This window comes from Chionomys nivalis, chromosome 3 (genome assembly GCF_950005125.1).
Source record: "Chionomys nivalis chromosome 3, mChiNiv1.1, whole genome shotgun sequence".
Taxonomy (NCBI): Eukaryota; Metazoa; Chordata; class Mammalia; order Rodentia; family Cricetidae; genus Chionomys; species Chionomys nivalis.
The window spans coordinates 94,666,409-94,683,140 of NC_080088.1; the positions used below are offsets into that span (position 1 = coordinate 94,666,409).

Sequence of the window (16,732 nt, forward strand, 5' to 3'; positions counted from 1 at the left end):
GGGTCAAAGGTTGACAGGAGGGGACAGAGGTGTGCAGGAGGGGACAGAGAGGTGTGCAGGAGGTGACAGAGGTGTGCAGGAGGGGACAGAGGTGTGCAGGAGGGGACAGAGGTGTGCAGGAGGGGACAGAGGTGTGCAGGAGGGGACAGAGGTGTGCAGGAGGGGACAGAGGTGTGCAGGAGGTGACAGAGGTGTGCAGGAGGGGACAGAGAGGTGTGCAAGAGGGGACATGGGCCACTCAAGAGGACAGAATGATGAGGTGGAAACATGGAGGAACATAAGAAGGCCTGATTGCATAGGCAGTATCACATGAGCCAGAGTTGACAGTGTGAGCACTGGCTGACCTGTCCTCAGGAGAGGGGAGGGGGACTGGATACTGGTAAGCTGGAGGTCCAAGGGTCAGCAGGAAGGGCAGAGTTGTGCTTAAGGGAACACATTGAGCAGGAGGGACATGGGTGAGCTGAAGGACCTATAAGTGTGCCATGGTGTGTGTGCATATGTGTGTTGTGTGCGTAGTGTGTGTGTGTGTGTGCTTGCATGCATGTATGCATGTGTGGGTCAGGTGAACAGGAGAGAACCTGTGTGACCAGAGACAGCACAGCTGATCAGGAAGAGGGACGTGTGAACAGGAGGTGATACACATGAGCAAGACAAGACACGGGATAGCAAGAGGGATGGAGGAGATTAATAAGGGAATCAGTGATTAGAGGCAGCACAGGCGAATAGAATGGAATCCAGGTGGGCACTGGGGACACAGGCAAGTAGCTGGGCACTAGGCAGACGTGGGGACACAGGTCGGCAGAAAGTTACAGCAGAGAAGTTAGAACACAGATGAACAGGAAATTACAGCTGTGTGCAGGAGGGGGACCAGCACGAAGGGATGGGGGAGGGGCAGTGGGTGAGCAAGCCTGGGGTGACGGTGAGCAGGTGGGGGCAAGATGTAGCGGGGAGAGGTAAGCAAGCCTGGGGGCCCGAGGCTGTGTAGGAAGGGACACGGGTAATCAATAGAGGCTATAGAATCAGTGCTTCTCCACCTTCCTAATGCTGTACCCTTTGATACATGCAGTTCCTCATGTTATGCTGACCTCCAACCATAAAAGGATTTCGTAACTACTTTATAGCTGCAATTTTGCTATTGTTACGAATCATAATGTAAATATCTGACATGCAGGAGATCCGACACAGGATCCCTGTGGGATCGTGACCCCCAGGTTGAGAACTGCTGGTACAGATGAAGGGGATAGACACAGAGAGCTCACCGGTAGACTTAGGTGAACAGCAGGGGGCAGGGCTGAGCGGGAGGAACACGTAGGAGCAATGGAGAGGCAAAATTAATCAGGTAGGGAAGCAGTGGCCAGGAGAAGGTGCAGGTGAGTGGTCAGGAACCCAGGCCAAGAGAGGGTTACACTTGTAAGCTGAAGGGTATGTAGGTGGATAGGAGGGGGCACAGAGAAGCAGGGTGGGCACCAGAAAGCAGGAGAGAGAGACTAGTTCACAAGAGGCAGCCCTGGCCGGCAGGAATGCACAAGGAAGCATGGGTGGGCAGGGTTGGTTTCACTGGGAAACAACTGGGCAGGTTGAGCACATGGGTGAGCAGCAGAGGGGTCGGGTGAAGCTGGAGGGGACACCAGCGAGTGGAAAAGGACCTGGGTGAACAGGAGAGGTGCTGGTGAGCAGGAGGAACCCAGGTCATCAGGCAGGAATGAGGTGATGGCGAATGGGGACACAAGTGAGCAGGAAGAGATGCGTGACTAGAAGAGGACACAGGTGGTCAGGAGGGAGGACAGGTGACTAGGAGGCAGAGGCCACAGCTGACAATAAAGGGACACAGAGAAGCAAAGGGGAGGTGATGGGGGGCCAGGAGTGTGCACAGGTTTAGTGATATTTTGTTTGTGTTTTAATAAATAAAGCTTACCTGAAGATCAGAGTGTAGACCTAAGCCACTACAGGCCAGGCAGTGGTGGCACACACCTTTAATCCCAGGACTTGGAGGACCGATGGATCTCTGTTAGTTCAAGGCCACCCTGGACTATATGAAATTGATCCTGTCTAAAAGACAAACAGAGCTCACACAAAGGTGAGCCCAGCACTTGGGACCCCACGCCTCTAACCCAGCACTAGGCAGGTAGAAACAGGAATGGAATGACTGGACAGAGAGAGGAATAGAAGGCAGGAGGAGACAGGAGCTCAGTGCAGTCTGAGGATGCAGCCTGAGAACGGGATCACCCATTGGTCTGAGCATTGGTAGAGGTAAGAACTCTAGTGGCTGACCCTTCTGCTTCTCTGATCTTCAGCATTAACCTTTATTTCTGACTCTGAATTTTGATTCTTAATGCCAATTAGGATTCACGATACAATGACATTAAATATTGTCGGAAAAATATGTTGAGCATATCCCCTCCCATGCATCCTTCTATCCCCATAAGTCCCTTCAAACTCCATTGGTCACTTTTAACTACCTAGAGAGTTTTACACCAATATTGGATTTATATAAATAAATCTCAGAACTGCAAACTTACTCCTTTCTTTTTCCTTCCATTTTTGTCTGTTTCTGCATAGACTTTTTGTTTTGTTTAGTTTTCTTTCAAGACAGAGCTTCTCTGTGTGCAGTCATGACTGTCTTGGAAATCTCTGTAGACCAAGTTGGCCTTGAACTTAGGGATCCACCTGTCTCTGCCCCCCAAATACTGGGGTTAAAAGCATTCACCAGTGCACAGCTTGCATTGAATTTTTAAAAACATAGGACTTTTTCATGATTCTTTGGGAATTTTACATCATGTACCCCAATTGCATCCACATTCCCCATTCATCTTGCAAGTGTCCCCGTCCCCAAAAGATAATTTTAAAAAATAATAGTTATAATAAAAACCAATACTTCATGTCTCAGTTTTTCCGCCTCTCCATCACCTCTTCATTTGTCCCAGTGGCGCTGGGAGCTGTGGTGTGTCACACAGTAGATGCTTTTGTCCAAACAGCTTTACTTGCAAATGTTCATTGTAATGAGTTGTTGGTCTGGTTCAAGGTACACCATTAATGCTGGACCGTCACCAGCAGTCCTCTGGGGTATCCTGTGGTTGCCCTGAGTCATAAAGACCCTGCAACTATAGTTCACATGACCAGTCCCTTCATATCCTCCCACAGGACATAGGTGGGGTAGATTTTGGTTTGGGCCAACTCAAAGCAGTGGATGATGGCCTGGGTGATAGCTCAGTTGGTCAAGCAAGGTCTTCACTTGGACCTCTACCATCAAGGGAGGGTCAGAGCCAGCTCACCTGCACCCACACCATCAGGATCAGCTGTCCCATGTCTGTGTTGATGTGTGGGGTCAGCTCTCCTGGATGTGGAGCCAGCTCTGCCAGGGATGGGTCTTCAGGACCCATGAGGGGTGAGGCCAACTCTCTCATGAGGAACAGGGCCAGCATTCCTGCTGCCGCAGCCAGGGTAGTACAGGGCCAGATCTTCCAGGGCCAGTGAAGCACAGGGCCCTCTCAGCATGGCACTTGAATTTCAACACACATGATTCACATGACCCACAGTGGAAAAAAAAAAAAAAACAGGCCATAGATATCAACACAGACCCCAGGTATAGCATGACCCCAGACCCAGACGTGACCCTTGGCAGCAGCTTGGGACCAGATGTCGCTATGGACCTGGGTGGGAACACAGGCCACTCAGATCAGTATGTACCCAGTGGAGGCATGGTCCTCAGATACCAATATGGCTTCAGGTGGCAGTGCAGACCCTGGGCATGCTCACATCTGCGCAGTCACAGACATGGCCCTTGGCAGCTCAGGCCCTGATGCCACCATGGCCCTGGGTATCAGTGTAGGCCACCCACATCTCTGCATTAAATTTTAAAGCTTCTTGTTTTTCCTTCAACAAGCCTCAGACTTAAATACGAATGAATTTTAAACAGTTGTCAAAGAATGAAGATACAAAAACTTCTACCAAAGTTTTCACATTAGTGTATACTTTTTCCTCAGGTAAGGAAGATTGTGTGCAGTGTGGAACACCCTGGGAACCAGAACGGAGACTGTAATGCCTTGGGGATGCAGAAGAGGCACACTGCTGCTGTGGAAGCCCAAAGGGAATAAAACACTAGACTTCATAGAAAAGGAGAGGCGCTCAGCCTGGTCCTCTTTATAAAAGATATGATTAAACAGGAATGCATAGAGCTTGCTTCTGTCTGTTACGGTAACACTAGCTTCAACTTTAATATCCCTAAAGCTACCTGAATGGGGCCCTTTGTACACTGACATGTTCCTGCATACCTGTGATTGGGTCCTCCGTGTGCCCTTGTGAGAGTGTGGGAGTGAGGACGCGGGCGTGTGTCCTATTTGTCTGTTCACCTTGGTGACACTGGTATAGGGTTTCCCAGCTATAGGGTGTGTGTGAGCATAGCCACATGATGACATACGAGGAAACTGATAATAGAATGATGTACAGGGACCAAGTCAGGATAGTGGGAAGAGTTTAAGAGGAAATTACTATTTCCTGAGAGCCTTGTGGTATGGAGGGAATGGTTTGGAAACCTCTTCTGCCTTCACAAAGCTGAGGGTCTGAATGAAGCCAGGTTTCCCAAGTCAGAGTGTGGGATGAGCTTATGAACAACACTAAGACCCATTGTGCACAGCAAAGGCAGAAGGAGAGCCGTTGTCAGCCCTGGCCAGTGCTAGAGAAAGCCTACTTTAAAAAAAAAAAAAAACATACTTGTAAAATTGTTCACATAGGACTCAATCAGCACACTCCATGCGATTACTATGGACAGCAGTGGGAAATCTCATGTCATTGTGCCTATGCAGGTCTGAGGGACCCTGAAAACAATACAGATGGAAGATAGGGAGATGGCCATCCGTGTCCTGCCTGCTGAGAAAGAACAGGGACCTAAAATGGAAACCCAGCACTCGAATTTGTAAAAAAAATAGCATGGTTGAGTGCATCTCTTACCCTATATGCTAGAAATTTCTCCCTTCCTTCCTTCCTTCCTTCCTTCCTTCCTTCCTTCCTTCCTTCCTTCCTTCCTTCCTCCCTCCCTCCCTCCCTCCCTCCCTCCCTCCCTCTCCCCTCTCCCTTCCTTCTTTTCTTCCTTCCTTCCTTCCTTCCTTCCTTCCTTCCTTCCTTCCTCCCTCCCTCCCTCCCTCCCTTCCCCCCTCCCTCCCTCCCTCCCTCCCTCCCTCTCTCTCTCTCTCTCTTTTTCTTTCTATCTTTCTTTCTTCCTTTCATTGTCTTCAATTTGATACAAAGAAAGGTCATTGGGAAGAGGGAAACTTAGTTCAGAAAATGCCTCCATCAGAGTGGCCTGAAGGCAAATACGTGGCGTGTTTTTTGACCAGCGCTTGATCTGGGAAGGACAGCCCTCTGCGGGAGGTGCCACCCTGCACTGGTCACTTTGGATGGTATGAAAAAGCAAGCTGGGCAAGCCACGAGGAGCAATCCAGTATGCAGTGTTCCTCCATGACCTCTGCTTCCATTCCTGCCTCCAGGTTCCTCTCTGAGTTTCTGCCCTGGCTTCCCTTCATGGTGGATGTTAATCTGCAAGATGAAAGAAATGTCTGCTTTTCTGAAGGTATTTTTGGTCAGTATTCTATCACAGCAAGAAGAAAGCAGACAAAGACACCTGAGGAGACAGCAGGGCAACAGAGTTCACTGGGCAGACAGTTTTCCCAGTTGGTGAGCTGTTCAGTGACAGAACGTGGTCCAGTGAAAACTAAGAGCAGAGGGACTACAGAAGGCACAGAATGTCAAATTCATGTTTTCACCTACACACACCCCTACCTGTACACAAACACACATGCACACCTACATAGGTGTACACACACACACAAAGACACAGAGACACAAACACATGCAAATGCACATATACACACGCAGACACACACAGAAAGAGAGAGAGAGGGAAAGACAGAGAGAGATGGAGAGAGATACCCTAGGTCATTTCAAAATGAAAACACACTTCAAGCATTGATGACCAGGGAAGTGTGACCAACTGTCACGCAGACAGAAAGCTCAGCGGAGCTGAAGCAAGAGCATGGAAATCCACACAGAAAATGAATCCGAGGTGCACTGACCACACAGGGTCTCACTATGCAGTGCTGGCTGCCTTGGAGTTCACCTCCCTTGACCTCCAGATCCGCCCGTCTCAGTCTCAGTCCCCTAAATGGTGGGATTACAGATGTGCACCACCACCGTCAGCAAAAGAACAGTTGATCCTTGGAGAACAAAAGGTCTGAGTGCAAGAAAGGGTTAATGAGGAGAAGGTGCTACCACAGAACAGGCCCCAAAGAACAGTTAGATGTGAAAATCGAATGTCAAGTGGGTTGCTGAGATGTATGTGAGGTTTTTCTCATCTGTCTCCTGACCTATTATTAGGTAAGTTTTACACAGCAGAAGCATATATATTAAGAGAGGACTGACAGGCTGAGGTTCAGCTCGTCCTACAAAAGCGGTCTCCTGATGGAAGGACAAGCACATGGTAGCTCTTCAGTCCAGGAACCCAGATGCCTCAGCCTCAGCAGTCCCGGAGTCGGCTGCTGGAGTTCAGGGGAGTCCTGGAGAGCTGCTGGTCGTCAGTCTGCATTGAAATCCCACCATAGATATGAAAGATATTGAAGCAGACCAACAGCGAGCCAGAGTAACAGGGCCTCAGACCTTACCCAGCGCCAAGACGGATTCCATGATGCAGGTACTGCTCAGGCTGTAAAACGCAACACGTAGATAGGCCCACCCGCCAAAACTAAAACAAAGGCCTAATCCATCAAAGTCCATAGCTATGGGAGAGTCTCTAAATGTGCTCACCTTGCTTTTTGGCTTCTGTACTTTTGCTTCTGGCTGACTGTTCTTGTTAACTGAAGTTTGTCAACCCAGGATATGGCGGCAGGAGGCTGAGGAAATAAAGTGCACAGAGAAAGGTGTCCCCACCATCGATGTCCTGACCAGGTCTCCTATACTGAGAACAACAGAGAAAAGTGTCCCCACCATCTATTGTCTGACCAGGTCTCCTATACTGAGAATAACATAGAGTATGACAGCCCTGAGCCCAAACTCAGCAGCTGGGCCCCTCTCTGCTCTGGAGCCCCATAAAAGAGCCCTAGTACTGTCCTTGACACGCCCACATCTGCGTCCCTCCAGCAGGCGACCAGCACTTAGGAGGTGTGGAAAGCACAAAGGCAGGCACTCCTCTTGAGCACATCTAGCTGCATTCCCATTCAGCTGAAGCTGAGACATTAGCCACCCCAGAGGATTTGACCTAGAGACTCCATGAACCTGTCCAGCACACAGACTGTAATGCAAGCTATGGCCGGCAGAGGGCACTGACGCTCCAGGAAATTATGAAAGTGCTGTTCGGCTTCAGGCAGCAAGTCCGCTGATACACTATGTAAACCACAGGAGAGAAAAGAATCCCTAGTTGACTCACACACCCACACAGAAATGCCGGGCTATTGCACTGGACAGCAGAGCCATTGAGAGGAGTGTCAGGCCAGCCTGCACAGACCCGGGAAGGCCAGTCTACCACCATAGATAACAGGGACAGCACCGGAGACATCAGCAGAGATAACTGTCCAGACACCAGATAACTGTCCAGACAAGTGTCACACAGGGTTTCTGGGTGTCTCTTACTTAGTATTATTGTCACAACAGATAAAGATACATCAGAGTCAGCACTGTATAAAGAATGTGCATTTCTATGGGTTGCAATCTTCTCCTATGTCCCTCCCCTGTTTCTCTTAGACTCTTGTTGGGTGGAAGAACCATTGCATGGCCCTCTGTAAAAATTCCCATTGAATTCTCAGTAGTCATGTTCTTACTAATCCTTACCTATGTGCTCCCTCTCCGGGTATCATCCTCTCACCTTGTTGGGCAGAGCTGTCAATCTCATCCTGAAGTTTCTTTTGCCCATCAGGGTGGGTGGCCATCATGAAGGGAGTAGACGTGCTTGTGGCTTCACAGCCAGGGAAAATGAGAACAACTGATTGGTCTGTGATCTCCATATCAGACAGAGCTAAAAGGAAAAGAACACTGTGGATAAGGAAGATCAAAGGAGAACATCGTAGTTGAGAAGAAATTCAAATGGGGCTCCCAGCTGTCTAGGGAAGAACAGAGAAAGAAGGTTCAGAGTCGCCGGGACTGAATTCCACTCTGGTGCCCACCTGTGGCCCGTCTGTCCTGTTAGAGCAGACTCACCAGCACAATTGTGTAGCTCTACCCACCACAGCCTGTCCTCATACACTTATAAAGAAATTCAGTGGTTAATACCGACTGACAACTTGGCAGGATCTAGGATCACCTAGGAGATGAGACTGAACATTACCGTGTGAGATTATCTTCACTGATGTGGGCAGACCCATCTTAAATGTGGGCGGGACATCCCATGGCCTGGGGTCCCCAACTGAATAAAGAGAAGAGTGTGAGGTAAGCACCGGCGTTCAGCTCTCCTCTTCCTGACTACTAACGCAATGTGACCAGCGGCCTCCCGCTTCTGTAACCAGCTCTTCACCACCATGTTGGACTGAACCACTAAATGTGGGTCAGAACAATCCTGTCCTGAAGGGTTTTGTCAGGCATTTGTCACAGTAACAGCACGAGTGACTAAGACAAATATATTACTAATGTGGGACGTTCTTCTGTGTATGTGTTGATTTTATTGGCCAATGAATAAAGCTGTTTTGGCCCATGGCTTAGCAGAATAAAGCTAGGCAGGTAATACAGAGATATATAGAGAGAGAGTAGGCGGAGTCAATGAGATGCCATGTAGCTGCCAAAGGAGACAGACGCCCCAGAACCTTACCGGTATGCAACAGCCTTGTGGTGATACACAGATGAATAGAACAGGGTCAATTTAAGATGTAAGAGTTAGTTTAAAAGAGCCTGAGTTAATAGGCCAGATAGTATTGTAGTTAATATAGTTTCTATGTGATTATTTGGGTCTGAGCGGCTGGGAAATGAACAAGCAGTCTCCTTCTATACATTGCTATTAGTACATGTGAGATAATCTTTCCTTGAATGAAAAACCAAAAGCAGGCAGGAAACGGCAGAGTGTTTGTCCTGCAGCGGCTTCACTGTGGTGGAGGAGGGTACGCAGAGGTATACAGGGAATCTTCCTGCATCCTTCTCCCAGGCTCTGCTTCAGCCAGAAAACCAAAATTAAAGTCTCTTCTAGTAATCAAAATGAAAGAACAGCAGATACCAGGTCTCATAAGGCCACGTAAAGGGGCCCCAAGAGGACATGCATGACAACTTGAAATGCAAAGTAGCTATCATAAGAAGAAAGTAACAGGGGATGCGAAAGATCACATTCCTAGAAATGAATGATATATTTTGAATGATATTTTTTTAAAAAGCAAATAAGTAAGGCATGAAAACTCTTCTCATGCTGGATAATAACTAGATATAAGTCATTCTTTTAAAGCCATTCTTTAGCTATAACAGTAATATCAGTTTTATCACATGGACGATGTTATAAACCCGGGGCCTGAAGGACGAAGAAGAGCAGGGTGCATGGTTTCTCAGACTCTATTTATACAGAACAGACGAATCTGTTGAACACAATTCCACCACTTACTCCCAGGGACATCCCCACTGCTGGACAGCGTGCTTCCTGATTGGAGCCCAGATGCGAATTCCCAGGCAGAGATCCAGAATCAGTGGGGCTGGAAGGGACTGAGAACCGGACTCTGCTCTGACAGATGCCCCAGCACCACTGAGGGCTTCTGGGCACAAAATGCTCCTCTGTGGCTGCCCTGCAGGCTCTGGACCATTTTCACCAGTGAACTTGCAGAAAGCTTCTATGGACACCATGGATAACATCCATGTTAGCATCTTTCTGAAATTTGGCAGAAATGCTTCCATCCTGGACCCCTCTCCCAAACATATGTCCTGACACTTTCTTATCTCTGGGAATTTTCTCTTTTTATAGGGTTGAACATCAATTTTTAATAATGAAATCTTTTATCCAGTCCTCAAAGTTAACATACAACAAATGATAAATTGCAGTTTTATCATTACCACCACTGTGTAACAAGCCCGTGTTACAACATCCATTTACTGTCTCCAAAAAAACCCAATAGAAAGCCACACATTCTATCCCCTAATGATCTACCAACAGATGGAATTTTAGCCAAATTTATGCCAGAAAACTGTTACCAGGGATATGCCAGTCACATAACTGAAAATATGGAGAAAAGACAGATAAAAAAATCTTAAATTGCAGTAGTCTTTGAACTCTTTTAAAATTTCCATAAAATATACTAATTTCCAAAAACGAACATAATGACATGTTGATGTTAACTCACACAGAGGAAAGCTGAGGTCGGCTTTTTTTTCTGAGTAAAGTTAATTTCCCAAACCTTTATATATTACATGGATATCCAAGTATTTTTTAATTTAACACAAATGAACATAATACACAATAATTTTATATAAAAATGTTTGACAGAAATGACTCCTCTTCCAACAATATTGCACATCTTTTGAGGACAATGGACCCTCTCACCACTACTTGATTCTCCAGTTCATGTGAATATTTCCCGGCTCCCTTTTTCTTACAGCTAACAAAGGAACAGGAAAAGGCTGGGTGTGTGTCGACTTATTTAACTTACGCAGAAGAGAACTGTGGAACAATCTCATTCACTCCCAGACTGTCTTTCCTCCAGCTGTTTCCAGGACTACCCAGACCCTCGCTGGCATGAAACTGGAAGAAGACACCACCGGATGTCAAAGGATGGCTATAAAGAGATGGACCTGGATGGACCCTGCGGCAATTGTAGGGTGTGGGCACAGCACTCTCAGCAAGCCCTGCAGAGCTTCAACACAGTCACAGGAGCCAGTGGTCTCCTGGATAAACTCGCCCTGCACATCAGTCTGCTGGGCAGGCACAGATGGAAGAGCCTTTTAACTAACCACTGGTGTGCTGGCTGATGTAAGGCTTCAGAGAGCAAGCAAGCACACTCAGACATCTCGATCAGCAGTGGTGGTGGAGTAGAGAAGAGAATGCTGTTTATTTTCTAAATCTCCTGTACCTGTCAATTCTGAGTGGAAATGGCAATGGTATATACACACCGTGCACAGTCCGTATCACTGTGGGAATCCCCTACTTTATAGTTAAAGCCCCATGCACAGGACTAGGTCTTTCTGAGTACCCAATCACAGCAAAACATGTCATGTACGGCTCCACAGTATTCTTATAAGTCAAGGGTCAGGTTCTGGTGTTTATCTCTTCCCTTGCAACTACGCATACATACATGGTTTGGTCAGGTCCTGCTAGGTAGCTCCTCCCAATAGCAAAATGCCAGGTTCACACACAAAAACACATAGATACATTCATGTACACATGTGAATTGGCAAGCAATCATGCATGCAGGCCTGTAGGAACCTTTACCAGGCTGTGATGTCCCAATAGATTTCTTCTAGTCATGTGGGTGTCGCCTTGGCTTTAGGAGTGGGGTGGGGTACCTAGCAGGACTAGACACCTAGCTCTGGGTATGGATCATTGCTGTAGAAGCGTAGATTCCTCTCAGAACCTGACACCTATCCATGTCCACTACACCTGACATCTAACCTTGTGTCAAGGGCTTGGGCTCCAAGGCATTGAGAAATATATCAGGACCTGACACCTAACTGTGTGTGTGGATGACAGCGGGGGTGCTTTACCTATAGGGTGGAGAAATAGCAGGTTTGACAGCTACCCTACAGCCAAAGCCCCTCATACACTTACGGCCAGTTGTCAGGTCCTGCTAGAATACTCTCCCTTAGAGTGCCGTACCCAGGTACACCTCCTACAGTCAAAAGCCTCCATACATACCTAGGTCTCGTGTCCACCTCATTAACTCCTCCCATAAAGCAAAGCTCCAAATATCCATGCAAGTCTTGGTATCACATCAGGCAAATTGTCTGCCCCTACATCCAATGTCACATGTTCCCATAGGTTGTAATGTCTGTCCCCTGGCTTATATTCAAAACCCTCTCTCTACCCTCTTTCTCTCTCTAGCCCCTTTCTGTGTCTCTCTCTCTCCTCTCTTTTTCTCTCTCTTTCTCTCTGTCAATCTCTCTCTCTGTGTGTCTCTCTCTCTACCTCCCTCTCCCCTGTCTCTCCCTCCCGTCTCTCCCTCTCTCTCTCTCTCACACATACACAACTAGGAGCCTGGTACTTTTATGAATTCTGCTCGATATACCCAAAGGCAGACAGACACCTGTCTATGTGTAAGTCCTACTAATTAACACAAACCCACAAACCCTCTAGCCAAACTATCTCATACACATAAACAACTAAGTATCTGGTCCTACTAGACATTTCTTACCCTACAGCCAAGGCCTTTCATACATACACAGGGCTAGGTTTCAACTCTTTTTTTTTTTTGAAAGTGTTAGCATTTAATTGGCCTCCCTGAGTGGCTTCAAGCCACCAGAACACAGGCACCTCCAACACCCTTTATCTTCTCTTCAGCTCTTCTGCTGAAAAATTTGGCTTTCACAATGACAGGCTGCTTAGGGAGCTTTCCCTTCCCCAGAACTTTGTAGTAGCCCTATCGCACGACATCAATGATGGGAGCAACTCCAGTCTTGTTCTTGGCAGCATTGACCCGAGTCTGCTCACTGACCAGCGTCCACAGTTTATCCAGATTGACAGTCGGGCAGAAGCTCTGGTTCCTCTTTAAGTGGTAATGCCTCATCCCAACTTTCCCGAAGTAACCTGGATGATATTTGTCGAAGTTGATCCTGTGATGATGCATGCCTCCAGCGTTCCCGCGTCCTCCTGGATGCTTGCGGTGTTTACCGATGCGGCCATGGCCGTGGCTCACGTGGCCCCGGAGTTTCCGGGTCTTCCTCAGTCTGGATGGCATGGCGGTGGCAGAAAGGAAAGAGCTAGGTTTCAATTCTTGCTGGGTATGATCTTCCCTACAGTCAAAGCTACATATGAAAACATAGACGTCAGTTCCTCTTGGCGTCCCCTACTCCCCCACAGCCCTTTGTTCCTCCATGTTTCATTCTCACCTCAGAAGTTTGGAAGAGCCAATCCCAGCACTCGGGAGGCAGAGGCAGGCAGATCTCTGTGAGTTCGAGACCAGCCTGGTCTACAAGAGCTAGTTCCAGGACAGGCTCCAAAACCACAGAGAAACCCTGTCTCGAAAAACCAAAAAAAAAAAAAAAAAAAAAAAAGAAGAAATTTGGAAGATAGGAACACCAGAGGAGAAAACTCCTGGCATAAGTCTTTCTGGATCTGGGTTCTGTCACTTGAAAGTGTTTCCACAAACATCCGTTTACACAGAAAGATGACTCAAAACCGAAGAGAATTAATGTGCTGAGCGTCTGAAACTTGGCTGGAGACTTTGCAGCTGCTGGCGGGTTACAGCAGCTCTCGCTACCCTCTGTCTCTAGTAATGACTAATGTGGGAGATCCATGTCCACGGGGGTGTCTCCACACCTGCAAGTTGGTCTTGAATTGTGTAACAGAGCAAACTGAGGTAGCCAAGAACAGCAAGCCAGTAAACATCTGTTATCTTCTCTTGATTGAGTTCCTACCTGAACTTCCCATCGCATGGTCTTTGAACAGGACATGAGAGCCAAATAAAACCTTCCACAGCAGTGGGTTTTGTCATGATGTCTATCAGCAATAGATAGTACTATAGCGGTATATTATTTGTATTTTAATAAATAAAGCTTGCTGAAGGTCAGAGGGCAAAGCAGGCATACTAGCCAGCCATACAGGTCAGTGAGTGGTGGCATACACCTTTAGTTTCAGGACTCGGGAGACAGAAGCGAAGAACCTCAGGGAGGTCAAGGCCACCATGGGTTATGCAAGAATCTGTCTAAATGAGAAACAGAGCTCACATAAAGGTGATCCCAGAATTTGGGATCACGTGTCTTTATTCCCACACTAGGGAGGTGGAGACAGACGTGCTATGACTGGGGAAATAGAGGAATATAAAAGGGAAGAGACAGGAACTCAGTGGAGTGCGGAGTCTGAGGTTGGTGGGGAGTATTACAGGATCACCCATTTGTCTGACCATTGGTACAGGTAAGATCTCTCTAGTGGCTTGGCTGCTTTGCTTCTCTGATCTTCAGCTTGAACCTCAATATCTGTCTCTGTGTTTTTATTAGTCATGCTACCTAATACATTAGAACTGTATCCCAGGACTTGTTCTCAAACTTGGGGTCTCCCTGCCTCTGCCTCCCGAGTGTTGGGGTACAGGTGTGCACCATAACACTCGAGGAACAAACAGCAGTTTTAAGAGTGGAGAGATGCATGGAGAATAAATACAGTTCCATGGGATGAGGCTAATTTTAATGAAGGACATCATAGAAAGTATCTCAAGCAGAGGGATTTGAGAAATCATAATGAACGAGGGTGGACAGAACAAGCACCACAGCAACACCAAGATAAATGTGCCCAACGATGTGTACAAGAGCTAGGGGGATCTGAGTTATTTCTAACATGTTGAGGACTCATCAAAGGTCACAAATAGAAGACTGCAATCATCTGACTTGAAATAGTTAAACATGGGACGTGAGAGCCGCAACAGTGATTGCACGGACATCAGTTTAGGAGGCTGGCAGAACTGTGGCAACATCATGGATGGTTCACCACCTTGATCAAAGCCTTAGAGATTATACCCATGGCACTGTGTGTAAAGTGCTTCATGAGGTCAGAACATACGTGAACACATAGGGACCAGCACACAACCAATGTAATACATATAACCTGGCTCATGAGATCGGAGGATGTGGGACATACTGAACCCTGCCCTACCACATAGCCCATGACAATTCCTGAGACCTGGCTTGAGAGGTCAGAAGGGATTCCACCTCTAGCTCATCCCGCATCCGTCATCTCTCCATCTACAACCCTGCCAGCACCATGTGTCTCCAATCTGAGCTCAAGCAAAACACAGATGAGCCAAGAAGAACCCAACTGGGAACACCAATCACCAATCCAAACACTCCGTGGATACAAAGGTATCAGAAACACTTCATCAACAAACTAAATCCAGATGAAGAAGCCCCATTACAAAAATGGACGTTACATGAAAAACCCAGGGCAACATAGTCCCCCCAACATGGCCAATCTCATAGTAGTGGCAAACAGTGAGAGTGATGTAAATAAAATTCAACACAAAGAATTCAAAAGAATGATTTTGAATGTGTTCAGAAAATTCACCAATGAATTTATCAGGGCACAAATAATTTTAGGGTATACATAATTTCCTAAATTAATTCAGAAAACAAAAACTTAAATAAAGAAGAAATTCAAGACATAAAAACAGAGCTTATTAGACAGACATAAGAATTAAACAGTCCTAGAATTTAGACAAATAAACAACCCGAGAAATGAAAAATACACAAACCTAACTATAAGCAGAGTAAGAGCCACAAAATTAGAATGTGTTATACAGAAAACTGGGCTAAGAGACAAGAGAAATTTAATCATTCAAATAAAAGCTTTGTGATGATTTTTTTTTTTTTTTGTATGAAGCGAGCATGTGAGCTCTTTGGAAACCATGAAATTATGAGAACAGAAGAATGAGAAGAATCCTTCATGGAAAATATGTTCAGTAAAAAGCATAGAAGAAAATTTCCGCAGACAAGGGAAAGAGATGAACATGCAGACAGGTGGCATACAAGAACACCAAAGAGAAAAGGACAGAAAAGCCACTTCCTGTTCACAGGCCATTCCCCAGAATCACAGGGCTGTCCTTACCCTACCCCAAGAAAGAGGCCCTTGTCCCCTGCACATGGAGGCCAGATGTATACCAAGCCCCCTCAAGAACATGGTACTCCCCAAGGCAAGAACAGAGAACAAGGACACACAGAACTCATTGCTTCCCATGTGGCAATTCAGCACCTCAGTATTACCTTAGTGCACCCCACATGTATGCCTTTTGTAAGGATCACAGTTGGAGTTTTCCTGTGGTGCCCCATTTCTCCCATTATGGGGTCTCATGGCTGAATTCTCATGGCTCCCATAAGCTCCTAGGGAGTGGCACTATTAGGAGGTGGGCTTTCTTGGAACAGGAATGCCCTTGTTGGAGGAAGTGTGTCACTGTGGAGGAGGGCTTTAAAATCTTATATATGCTCAAGCCACAGCAGTGAGACAGACCACTTCCTGTTGCCTGCACAATATGTAGAACTCTCAGATACTTCTCCAACACCATGTCCGCCTGTGTGCTGCAATATACAACCATGATGATAAGGGGCGGAGCCTCTGAAACTGTAAAGCCAGCCCACGAAATGTTTTCTTTTGTTAGAGTTGCTGTAGTCATGGTGTCTCTTCACAGCAAAAGAAGCCCTAAGACAAAATGCAATAATATGCACACACAACTTGCAGAATACGTTTTTGTTGGTGGTGTATATGTGGTTTCAGGGTTGATTCCTCTGCGTTAGACAGTGAATAAAGTGGTTCAACCCTAGGAAGGGCTAACTCTCCTCCTCAGCAGGCATTAGTTGCCTGTAGCTCTTGGTCTAGGGTGTGCCTTCCACCTTCCTGTCCATTGATAATGCCATTGGACCCATTTTATTTATATAACTATTTCTTGATTTGTGTTTCAGCTATATCTCATTTCTTAGGGCCTACTGTAACAGGGCTACAGGGTTCTGTTTGAAGCATAATGTCTTATCTGCTTCGTTTTTGTGGTGTTTGCACTGCAGAGTTGGCATCTGGAGTTATGATGTTTGAGACATTTCTCAGTGTTGATATCTGGTCTTGTCTTTGATGGGTCCGTGTTCTCTTCTTTGGTTGCTG

General features: G+C 46.8%; 1 pseudogene; it reads right to left on the minus strand.

Annotated features, from left to right (window-relative positions):
* Positions 1 to 12,357: 12,357 nt before the first annotated feature.
* On the minus strand, positions 12,358 to 12,852 carry LOC130871914 (60S ribosomal protein L27a-like; annotated as a pseudogene).
* Between the last annotated feature and the right edge of the window lie 3,880 nt (positions 12,853 to 16,732).